Below are 12,845 nucleotides of genomic sequence, written 5' to 3' on the forward strand. Positions count from 1 at the left end.
TTGTCTTTGTCTCATTATAACTCATTGTACCGTCTAATTACCCAATTATCCCTGTTTCAGCTTTCTTTTATATAAAATATAGAAACATGCACACATTCTCAAACCTTACTTTGATCACTCAAATCTTGAGTAGACATCCTACAAAAGCACAAAAAATTCTGATTTTTAACTAATATTTACTTAGTGAGTACTCATTTTAGAAGTTTCTGTTTATTGTCTCTAACACAAATAATTCTGAACACAAATAATTCTAACACAAATAATTCCATTGGCACAGCTCAATCTAAAGGCATTTGAATTCAAACATATCAATATCCATTGTCAAGTTGTTCTACAAAGGACTATACTAATTTACATTTTGGCCAATGTATGATTTCTAGCATTCTCATCAGTTCTCATATGCAGTTGTGTTTTGACTGCACTTTGGTAGTCCATCACCTTATGTTTATTGTTATTTCCATCTTGTGTATGCATTAGATACACACACACACACACACACACACACACACACACACATACACACACACACACCCACAAATATAAATTGGTATCATATTCTTAATCATCTGTCCTTTACACATTATGTTATATATTAATTGGCAAATTGGTCATTTTCTAGCTTATTTTTATTTATTTTTTTACCTTTAGTTTTTTATTTTATCTTGGTTCGTGATTTTTGTGGAACACCCTTTTTTGGTTTGCTTGTTTTTCCCTTTAGCATTATTTTATCACTGAAATACACCCCCACACGCCTCCCTTTTTAAATTTTGATGCAGAGTCTTGATAAGTTCCCAAGATTGGCCTCAAACTTGTGATCCTCCTGCCCCAGTCTCTCAGGTTGCTAGAATTAGGTGTGAGCCACCAAAACAGGGTTCATGAAATTAGGTTGTTCTAATTAGAACTTTTTATGCATATATGTTAACATATTGTGTGTGCATGTACATTGCATACATACTTTAAAATATTATGCTTTGTCCCTGGTGAGATTAAGTTGTCTTTATTGTCTCTTCTTCATAATTTCTATCACAGTGTATATGGGTTCTGGAACACAGAAAAGACTAGTCACTTTCTTTCACAATGGAACCACATAGGCCTTGCTTCTGCTTGCATATGTCTTGTGATAATTATGCTTTATTTATTTGATTAAGTTAAGAGTGATATCATCAGTGTCTGAAAGTCAGTATAGTATCTCTACTGTCTGCATTTCATAACACAGGAATTGAAGGTCAATGCTAATATCACTGTCTTTGATACTTCCACAGATGACTGTAGCAAGACAATGGTAGATTGCAGTCATATTAATTCACAACTTCAACTGAAGTAGTCATTAATTTGTTGGTGCATGAATTTATCCTTTCAGTCAACATACATTCTATTGTATCTACAGATATCACTTTCAACATACAAGAAAGCATATTGCATAAACATATATTCTGCCAATGCCACTTTTAGCATGAAAATTTTATATTCTGCATATTATATTACTTGCATTTTGGGTACTTAGTAAATAAGTACATAAACTTGCTGGAAATGCATAGACAATTTAAGTGTATTAAATCTAACATACAGTTTCTATTAAATTTTTCTTTAAAATATTCCCAATGTATAGGAATATTCTATTCATCAAATACGTCCTTTGCTGTTTATCATTCTGAGACTGCCTAAATCCATTTGCATCCTCACCACTATGAAGTAAAAAGCATCTCAAATGCTTGGGGAAAGATTAGATTTATCAAGAGGTGCATCATGTTTTTGTTTTTTGTTTTTTTACTTTTGCCTTATGTACATTGTATTAGAACATTGTAAATGTTCTAGACATATAATAGGATGTATGGAATGATATACATTCTGACACTTATTCAGCTAACATTTGAAAAGAAAAATACATAAAATTGAAAAACCATGAATTGTATTATCTAGAAAAGTGTATGTAGTATATGCTATTTAAATACATGTAAAATAAAATAAATACACAGAAATTTATGTTTTTTCTTTTTTTATCACCTATAGGCTAACAAAGTTTAACACTAACATGAGTGATGAGATCTTCCTTTAATATTAAATTCTCATCTGAATTTTATTTTCTATGTATTAGACAAAGTGACTTTGGGACATATTTTTAAAATATAATAAAATACAAAAAAAGTAGACTATAATAAAATTGGCCCAGTATATATACTTGAATTCAGAAGTACTCTAATTAAATGGAAATGTGATCTTATGAAAGTTATTATAATGATAAAGTAATTTCAGTGCATGTGTAGTACTAGAGATTAAATCTAAGACCTCACACATGCCAAGCAAGTGCTCTCCCACTGAGCTACATATCTTTATTTTTATTTATTTATTTTTAATTTTGGGACAGTGTCTCAGTAAAGTACAGCTGAATTCCAACTTGCAGTCCTCCAACCTGTTTCCTGGATCGCTGTGATTACAGGCATTTGCCATCATATCCAGTGAAAATACAATAAAATACGAGAGAGAGAGAGAGAGAGAGAGAGAGAGAGAGAGAGAGAGAGAGAGAAAGCAGTCCCTAAACTGTCCATACACTAGCACTATTTCTATCACCCACTCTTCCATGCATGCAAAAGTAGAATTCTGTGGAATCAATAGGCTCACGTTTAAACTACATAATTTTTTTTAAATTTTTTAACAATGATTATTTCAGGATTTTATATGTGACTCATTTCAAGCCAACAAAACTCAAAGAGCTAGGTGCTGGGACTTTCTAGAAAATGTTCTCTTTATTTTTTTCTCTAGAAATAGGTGTGTGGATGTCTGAAATTGATAGTCTTTTAGAACACCTTGGGAAGAACTTGAATGGAAAAAGTCAATCAGAAAAGGACATAACCCTAGAATTACAAGAATGGAAATAAAGTTTTTTTTTTGTTTTGTTTTTGTTTTGTTTTTGTTTTGTTTTTGTTTTGTTTTTACTAATGATGCCTGAAGCTCAACCATCAACACTTTCTATAATTTGAGACCAGAAACCATTTTTTAAATGCTACTTTAGACTTTGACTTAGATTTTCTGTTACTTCTACACAAACAATATTTTGCAAGTTATTTAAACCCTATTGGCCGCTTTTACCTCAGAATGGAAGTATTAAACTGTCCAGTCTTCATTGAACTCATTAATGCATTAATTCATGTAAAAATATGAAAAACTCCTAAGTGTAATAACTGGCACATAGAGAAAGCTTATCACAACAGTTGTCACAGTCCTTTAGCATTGCATTGAAAGCATAGAGTCTTCCTCTATTTCCAGTAATTTATTGTATAATTTGAGATGGAATTCTATCAGAACTCCTCTCACAAAAACTTTTCTATTACTGCAGCATTATCTTTTGGATACAGGATTTTAAACATATCACTGCTCTTTCCAAAACCAGGCCCAGGCATAGCTGTAGTGTGAACATCAAGACAGTCTGATTTCTGTTTTCCATTCTAAAATTTACCTAGTCAACACCTCCAAACTCGATCGATAGGACATTTGTTTTTTTTCTGCTGTCCAACAAAAGTTAGAATTTGGCTGCTTAATTTTGGAGACTAACAAGTCTGAATTGCTAAGAATTGGAAATTTTGTGTTGCACTTTGACAGTGTGATGTCACTGACAGTTCACCTTAATTAAAATCCTGGTTCCCCTGAGACTCCAAATATCTGTTCAGCATTTAGAACTCACAACAGCACTGCTTCAGCTTTCAGGTACTGCTTCCAATCAACTCAGTTTGCTCTCAAGAGAGAAAGGTGCTCCTCATGTTTCCTGGTCTCTTTGAAGGCATTTAATTTGGAGGTCCCAATCTTTCTTCAAGTTATTTCACTTTTTGGTTTCCTTAACACCATTTCTTCTTTGCTTTCTACTTGCTTCTCTGATCATCAGTTAACCTTTTATATAAAATCACATTTAGCTCCCTACGTGGAAAGGTTTCTGTGCTGTAGACTTTTACTCTAAAGCTGTATGTTCTACTTTTTAATCTCATTCCTATTAGCTGCTAGGTGCTAGACCTTGGTCAACATCCATAGTTTTCAGTTGTTTCAGAAGCAAAATTGCCAGTAACTAGAACAAGATAAGTCTTGATTGTATTCTAGAATGATTTTTTTTAGAACTTATTTTTCAAATTAATTCCAGTCTATTATTAGTGAATCATTGATAAAATGTGTCCCTCCTATCTGATATAATTTTTAATTAAAATATTAGTTTCTCATCTAGATCATAGTATTTCAATTTTTAATAACCCCAAAGCTGCTTGTTTAGTACCTAGCATCAATTCTGTGTAATTCAATCACACTTGACTTTTATGTAAAAATGTAAATTTGACTTTGTCCTCAGCAGTATCTCAGATGTTCTTGTAAACTGCCTCTCCCAACACCTCCAGGTTCATCTCTCGCTAAGGAATTGTGTTTATGCTGCCTCTGTAAGATAGCAGTTTCCTAAGAGATAGTGCTGCTCCATATTCTGCTATGGATTCATGCTGTTGTTGATGTTAGAAATATCTTCTTTGCCTACTTCAAAGACTGGATCAGTAGCTCCTCTTACAGAAACTCACTTCCTATATGTTCAGAATGTCTTGGTTCCTGTCTATCCTTCCCCTACTGTGTCTTCCACCAGTGACCTACAGACTGATTCAGCTTTACTTTCTTTTGGAATCTCAGAAATACTATAGATCTTGGTTTATAATATGTACTTAATTCCTGTCTCTTGTGTAAGTTAATAAAGGAACAAATATGTCTGGCTAAAAAAGTAGTTTCAATCAATTGATGTTAGAAGTTTTCAATGAAGCCTTAGATTCCTTGACTTAGCCTAAAGGCTCAATGTTCCACCCTGTCAATAATTGTGACAGCAGCACTCTTTTGCTGTCTTTTGCAGAAATCAAAGGAGAAGCTTCAAATCAAAAGTGTCTTGAGAACTCTTAAGGGCAATGGCAAAATAGTACAACAAAAGTGATTACTAGCATATTGGTAATCCTGACACTTTAAGCCTGCTAAGTTTACAGAAGAGTGCACAATTCTACTTTTATTTCCCACAAAGAGAATATACTTTCCTAAGAGCAAAAATTAAACTGACATCATATGCAGAAAATTTGTTTGAATAACATTTAGAGATTGTTATTGTAGTTCACATGACCTGCAACTAGGTGACATTAATACTGATTATCACACAGAATCAAAGGCATGATGATACATATGACTTTACCACACTTGCAAAATTGTTTCGCATTCCCTTTAGCGCTAGGCCCCATGTTGTAAATGTGTGATACCAGTAACCCTGGAGTCTGAGATAGGAGAATAGCAGGTTTGAGGGCAGCCTGGGCAACTTTACAAGACCTTCTGCAACTTAGTGAGATCCTGTCTCAAAATAAAAAACAAAAATGTCTGGCTTAGTTCATGTGCCTTCTGATCCAAATTCTCCCAATTCATTAACATGAAATCAGTTTCTTCTTCTATAAAACAGGAAATGTTGGAATAGATTCTTCTATGCAGATAAATATTATGACTACTAACAGAGGTAGATTGTTTTTATAGTTCCTGAAATCAAACACTGTTGAATGGCCCAATCTTCACATATGACCAAGTTATCATTCCACATCAAAGGTTTCTGTATGAAGATTGGAATGTGTGATTTGCTTTACAGCTGCAATATAGCAATCATTCTCAGGATGATTTTTATTTTAATATTAGAAAACAACTTTAAAAGTTAGGCATCACTTTCAAAGCTCACTAAAAATAAATAAATATTTGTTTTTATAACTATTTGTTTATTACTAATTTATCATTTATAGAATAATGTTTTATTGACCACTTTGAAAATTTCAGAGTAGCACACACATGAAAAGGAAGAAATATTATATCATTAAACTATAATTTCTATGCATACTATATGGAACATTGAATTTAACCAAGAACTTGCACGATTAATTCAGATAGCTGGAGGCATTCCTGTTACTTATAAAAGAAAAAAATGGTTTTTGTTTTTTTTTTTTTTGTGCTGTACACTTTTTTATGACACTTTTTATGACAAAAGTAGAACTAAGTATGCCATTTATTTCCAAATAAATGTGATGGGTCTTCACTAATTTAGGACTTCAGTATTTATCTTGAAGCTTCTGCCTCTATACTGAAGTTTTATTTTTCTTTTTAATATCTCAGTGATTATGTCATTACATGGAAATTTTCACATATAGTATTTTTAGAAAAGCTTTCAGGTTGTAAACCAATGATAAAATATAGTAGAGATTAAAAGACAAAAAGGGATTAAAAGTCCAAGGGAGAATGAGTCCTAGTTAGCTGAGTTTACTTAGGAATGTATTTTATGGCCCAGCTGTGGAGACAGAAAAAAAAAAAAAAAACTAATAAAAATCCAGGGCAGCAGTAGCTGATGCTCTGGGATGAATATTAAAACAGTGAATTTGATTCATATTTGATTTAAAAGGTAGATTAAAAATTTGGTGAGGGGCAATTTTGCCTAGTAGAATTGAAAATTGTTAATGAGTGCTATTTAAAATAATAATACAAATAAAAAAGAAAACTGTGAGAAGATAAATTTCAATAAATTTAGCAGCTGGCTAGAAGTCCATCAGGCAATTCAGAGTCCTGAATGTGTGCTAGGCCTGAGATTGGGCTCAGTTGTCCTCTCCTTTCCTGAGCATTGACCTGGGGCCACATTCAGGCAAAGGCTGCCATGACTCTGATATTTTGGCTACCAGTATATGTGGCTTTGAAGTTCCAGAAAGCAGTTTGGTGTATTCCATAAATCTTACCCCAAGGAGGACCTCTTACTCAAACAAATTTATATTTCCTTCAAACCATCCACCCCCACTGCTATCATGATTTTCTTCATGACCTCTTTTGTAGAGAGTGCTCTTTTCCTTACAGCGGAGTTGTACCTGGAGTGTGGCTTCCTTTTCTTCTTCAATATCACTGCACTAGGCTGGCACTTGTTTATTAGAGGATTATGTTAGCATGGAGTACTTTACATGTAGTGCTCCTTTAGTTTTTCTTCTTTAATCTGACACATTTAATAACCGGAAGTGCATACCCTATGAACTAGAAGTAATAGATAGCTAAGTCCTTGTGGTCCCCAGCCATTAGCATTTCCTTCTTCAGAAAGGTAACTATATAGGCTCAGGACTTCTTTTTTTCTTTTTCTTTTTCTAATGGTAAAAGGTGGGATTTTTGCATTTAAATGCAATCACAAGACTTCCCAAATTTCAAAGTTCTGAAACCACAGAACTTCCATTTACTCTTCCAGTAACTGACACTGAAGATATATATTTAATACCAGGGGACATTTTTTAGTTGTTCTCTGGTGTGTTTTTTCTTTATTTTTAAATTTTTTTTCTCAGTTTTTAGTTGTTTTTTTTAAATTTTAAGGCATGCATTAAGTGACCAGAGTTTCAAGCAGCTAACTGAAAATAAGACCCCAAAACAAGCAAAAGCAAGAACAAGAAGCACCACCATAAGAGCAACCAAAAAACTCTGCTGTTAAAAGCAATGTTTGAAGAACTTAAGACCATTTTATATGAGTTTTGGGGAATTCAGAAAGTAATTCTCATCTGTAGCCCCTCTTCTTCCCTAAAATGATAGAAACACAGCAATTAATATATTAGGAGGTACTACAATATGTGAAACACAGTATAAAATATTTGATGTGTATTATTGCATTGAAAGTTAAAACTATCCTACCTCTATGACTCACACTTTTTTTTTATAAATGTAAACACTTACATGAAGTTTTACTCAGATTTTTTATTGCTGTGACCAAATGATCTGACAAGAACAATTTAGAGGAGAAAAAGTTTATTTGGGGTCTTATAGTTACAAAGATCTCAATCCATAGACAGCCTCCTCCATTCCTTGGGGCTCAAGGTGAGGCAGAATATCATGGACTAAGATTATGGTGGAGGAAAGTGGTTTAAGATATCATACCAAGAAGCAGAGAGAGAGCTCTGTTCAACAAAGACAAAATATATACCCCAAAGGCATGTCTCCAGTGACTCACCTCCTCCAGCCACACCCTACCAACATAGTTACACCCATTTAATCCGTATCAGTAGATTAATTCACTGATTAAATTTAGGCTCTCATAGCCCAATCATTTCATCTCTAAACCTTCTTGAATTGTCCAACACATGAGTTTTTGGTGGACACCCTGTATCTCTATACCATACCACATGATAATGCAGGTCATCTAAAGTCAGGACTTTTAACAAATGCAATGGGGGGAAACTCATTCAGCTGAAACCAAAGCCTTTGCTCATAGCCACCATAATGATCAACTATAGGATGAAAGGAACTCTGGGTTAAGTATCGAATTTGCTTTTATTTGTACAGCTTGCTACAAAAATTTGATTGATTTTATTTGCATTTTTGTTTTAAATCAGGAATTCAGCTCTATAGAAATGCATTATTCATTGTTTTTTGTTTTATAAGTACCCAAATAGTCTATTTCAGTCAAATTTAGTTTTATATTTATGGATTTGCTTTTTTGATATTAAATGATATTTTTAAAAAATACATATATATTATAGGATTTCACATTAACTGAATATTTAGTACACAACTTTGAAATCAGTTTTGTATGCTTAACACTAAATATAAGTAATATATATTAAGACTTAGATCTTTATTTTATAGTCTTATCATTTAAAAAACTAGCTCCACTATAACCCATATTTGACATTGAGCAACATAGCAGAGGAATTGATAATTTATCAAAGTGCTAATTTCTAATGCATTTGTGTACTTCATGATTTATTGATTTGGGATTTCAAGATAAATAATAGATGTCTTACCAAACCAAAATAAATTCCAAAGCAATATTTGTAAAATTAGATCAAACAATATTTCCAATAGTTAATTAATAAAACAATGTCCAGGATTCTTTGCTTCGTTTTTAGCATGAGACAGATATTATCTATAGATTTTTTTGTTCATACTATGACAAATTAAGCACTGCTTCATTGTGCTGATTCTCCCATTAATTGAAAAAAAATTTCTCAAATTTTATTTTTATGTCAAGTTGTTTGAGTTGTTCGTGACTTAAATGTAATTTGCTTTATTGACACACTCTCACACAGGCAAACACAGAAAGTGATATGAAGCAATTGTAAAATTTATGAAAGAGATGAATCCTTATTATTTTGCTAGTATTTCAAGAGGAATTTTTAATCAGAAAAAAATGTTTGAACCAACATAGATTGGTTGTATTATTCTCATTATTGTGCAGGTGTCTATGTATTCTATTTATAGTATAACTACCACATTTAATAGTTGACTAATTTAAAGTACTATATTAGGCAGTTTTTAAAAATTGTCATTTAAAAAAATTCAGTTAATTTTTGCAACTCCTTTATGAGGTAATAACTTATTACATTAGACTCTATTATAACAACTTCCCTTGTTTAAACAAGTTAAGTTCTCAGAAGGATACTATAAAAATTACCATTTTATGCATATTTTACTGGTGAGAAAACTAAGATTTTCTCAACTTTACCAAAATCCTAAAATTATCAAAGTCATTTATGATTGGACAGCTGAGCCACTGTTATAGGTTATAGTGTGACACAACTTCTTCCTTTACATAAAATGGGTATTTGCCAATTGAAGTAGATATTTGGCAGCATCACCTTTAGCTCCATATAAATCCACCTGTTATATAAAAAATTCATGCAAATTTGTAATATGTGGTCAAACACAATTTGTGGGTAGCAAACTTGAACCCATGACTGAGATAATTTTATAAATATTTAAATATGTAATATAATTTTAAATTTAACTCTCTTTGATTTGAGTTGCATTTCCATGCAACTCTTTTTTAATTTAATATGTCTTTACCAAAACATATCTTCCAATGGCTTAAAGCAATTATCCTTTCCCCATTTATTTTCTTTTTATATATTTAGTATTTTTCATAGTTTCAATTATATTTATTTTATTCCATACTTATATTTATAATGTCATCAGTGTTTTTCAAATACTCCTTTATATTAGTATGTTATTAAATCTATTTTTCTAAATAGTCCTGGATAGTACATCCATCTTTTTTCCTTACAGGTTTACTGGATAACTTTCTCTGTTCTCAGTATGTCATGTTTCATTCTTTCTTGACTTGGTTCTTTAATTTTGAAAGAGACACTAACATGTTCACAAAATTACTTGGAAGGTATATGTGTTTTTATTTACTTAACTAGATCATTTTTGGAGTACATTGACCATCTGGCCACATTTAGCATTCTTGGTTCAAAATCATTTTTCTTGCAACATAAAATGCATTGCTCCATGAATTCCTAGCATCCTTGTTGTCATGTTCCTGCAAACTCTAATGTCACTTTGGTTCTTGGTTTATAGTAAATTTCGAGACAGGGTCCAGGCTGGCTTCATACTTGCAATTCCCCTGCCTCAGCCTACCAAGTTGCTGGGATTACAGGTGTGTACCACCCACTAGGCTGATTTGTATTTCTTTAACATTTATTTTTTCTCTCTGAAATTTTGGAAAGGTTTGTCCTACTTTGCATTCTGATAACTAAAATGAAGAATAGTTTTTTTAAAAAAATTCTTTATCCTGCATACTTTTTAGTGAAATTTTAAGTCTCTACCTCATATAATCAGATTCACAAAAATTATTATCAACTTTGTTCTTCCTGACTTCTTTTTCCTGGAATTCTTATTCTCATATTCTCTTGCTTATAATTTCTCTTGCTCCCCCACCCCCAACATTAAAAAAGAAGAATCTCTTACACACTTTGTTCTATTTTTTAAAAAATGCCTCCTCTTTGCTTAAAGATAACTTCAAATATTAGGTATAAGAACTTATTGTATGATTATTTCATTTTTTCACATTTTTTAGTTCATTTTATTTTCCATTGTCACTTGAATTTCTTAAATATTGGTAGAAGTGGTTTCACTGTTCTTTTGAGTATGCTGTTCCTAATGTTTTTTGGTTTAAAATTAATTTTTATCTGTTTTTACGTTATAGTTTTCCTCAAATGTGTGATGAGCTTTGCTCTTTGGCTCAACTTTTAAGATGAACAGTAACATCTTTTTGTAAGATAGGCTTGTGTGGTCAGAGCTTGTTTACTTAGGGCAAGGGCTTCTAACAGGTGTGCAGTGAAACATCGTGTGAAGTGAAGGTAGTTCATGTTTGGTAAGAGATTGATTGCCTCTCTCCCAGAAGCAGGAGTCAGAGGCCTCAGATCAATATCCTCCAGTGTGCTACACAAATTGTCTTATTATCAACATGGGTTGTCACTGTTGAATATATTTATGTGATAAAATGTGATAGGAAAATTTAGGATTTTCCTACTTATAAATAACTACAACTTATTAAAGTTCCTGTTTATTATTTCTCAACTACACAATATTTGAGAAGATGTTCCACTTATGTTCTCATTGTCTTCATCTTTATACCCTCATTTAAAAATATTTCTCTGGTGATAACTCTTAGAACATTCTTAATTTGCCCATTCTTTTACTTTTTGTGGAATTTTGGATTTAGACAGCTACTTTTTAAGGTTAATGTGATTTGGTTGTTACAGATGGACAAACATATAAATATGTAATAATAACTATATACAAAAACTGTAACAAATACAATATTTTGAGAAAGTAGGTAAATACTAAGTTTATTTTACTCCTTTTTGAACACTAACAGCTGCATGAGATATGAAATGTGAAATGTAAAATCCTTCTTACACAGTTAAAATATGTCCTCCAATGACTTTTTGCTCACTTGCCCCATGGAGACACTGTGCTTCTATAACTTACAATGATAAACTTCTGAAATTGGAATTTGGCTATCATGTTACTCTTTATCTCTCCTTGTTCTGAATGAATATATTCACCTTCTTCAACTCTGCCTTGTATAACATGATTTCTCACTATGAGCTTTATTGGCCAGCCCTCTGCGGTCCTATGGAAACTGATAAAAGTCATTTCTTGCGTCTAGAAACTCAATCATGGGTGGCAGACAAATCAGTACTACGTTGTAATAGGATTACACTTTTATGTTAATATATAGCTGTTATGAACTATTTTACATAATTTGCTATTTGGGGGGACATAATCTTTAAGAATAAAATTACTTATGAGCAGTGGTGAGAGTAGATGTCCTAAGCAGGAATGATACAAGTTATTTTTCCTCTTAGCCCCATATTTTCTTCCATCTTTTTTTGTAGTAATGAGACAATTCTTTGAGTACATGATAAAACAAATCACATGAAAGTATAAGATACAAATATGTACATTAATGAGGGCCTGAGAAGACCACTGTAGATAAGTCTCGGGAAATATCTTGCAGGCAATATATTTGTTTGCAATATTTTGCAACGAAAAGTTAACTCAACTGGGCATGGTGGTACAATGCCTGTAATCCCAGCATCTTGAAAGGCTAAGGCAGGAGGATCTTGAGTTCAAAGTCAGTATCAGCAGAAGCGAGGTGTTAAGCAACTCCGTGAGACCATGTTTCTAAATAAAACACAAAATAGAACTGGGGATGTGGCTTAATGGTTAAGTGCCCCAGAGCTCAATTCCTGGTACCCCTCCCCAAAAATGTTAACTCATATAGTGATGTGGACCACACAGAGTGCCAAGTGTAAGAAAGAGTGGAGAAATACTTGCCAGACTTTCATTTGTTTCCTATAGTTTTGTTTAATACACAACTGAATTATTAAAAGTTTAATTTCTTCATAAGAAACTTAGAGGCTTCTTGGTTTTAAGAAATAAAGGTAATTATTAATCAATTCCAAAAACATCACATAATAACTTATAGATAATATATGTCATTAACATTACTGGGGAACAGAAGTCCTAACTTGTGATTTTAATAATCTATTTAAAATGTTTTTCTCTAA

This window comes from Callospermophilus lateralis, chromosome 11, assembly GCF_048772815.1.
Source record: "Callospermophilus lateralis isolate mCalLat2 chromosome 11, mCalLat2.hap1, whole genome shotgun sequence".
In the NCBI taxonomy this organism is placed as follows: Eukaryota; Metazoa; Chordata; class Mammalia; order Rodentia; family Sciuridae; genus Callospermophilus; species Callospermophilus lateralis.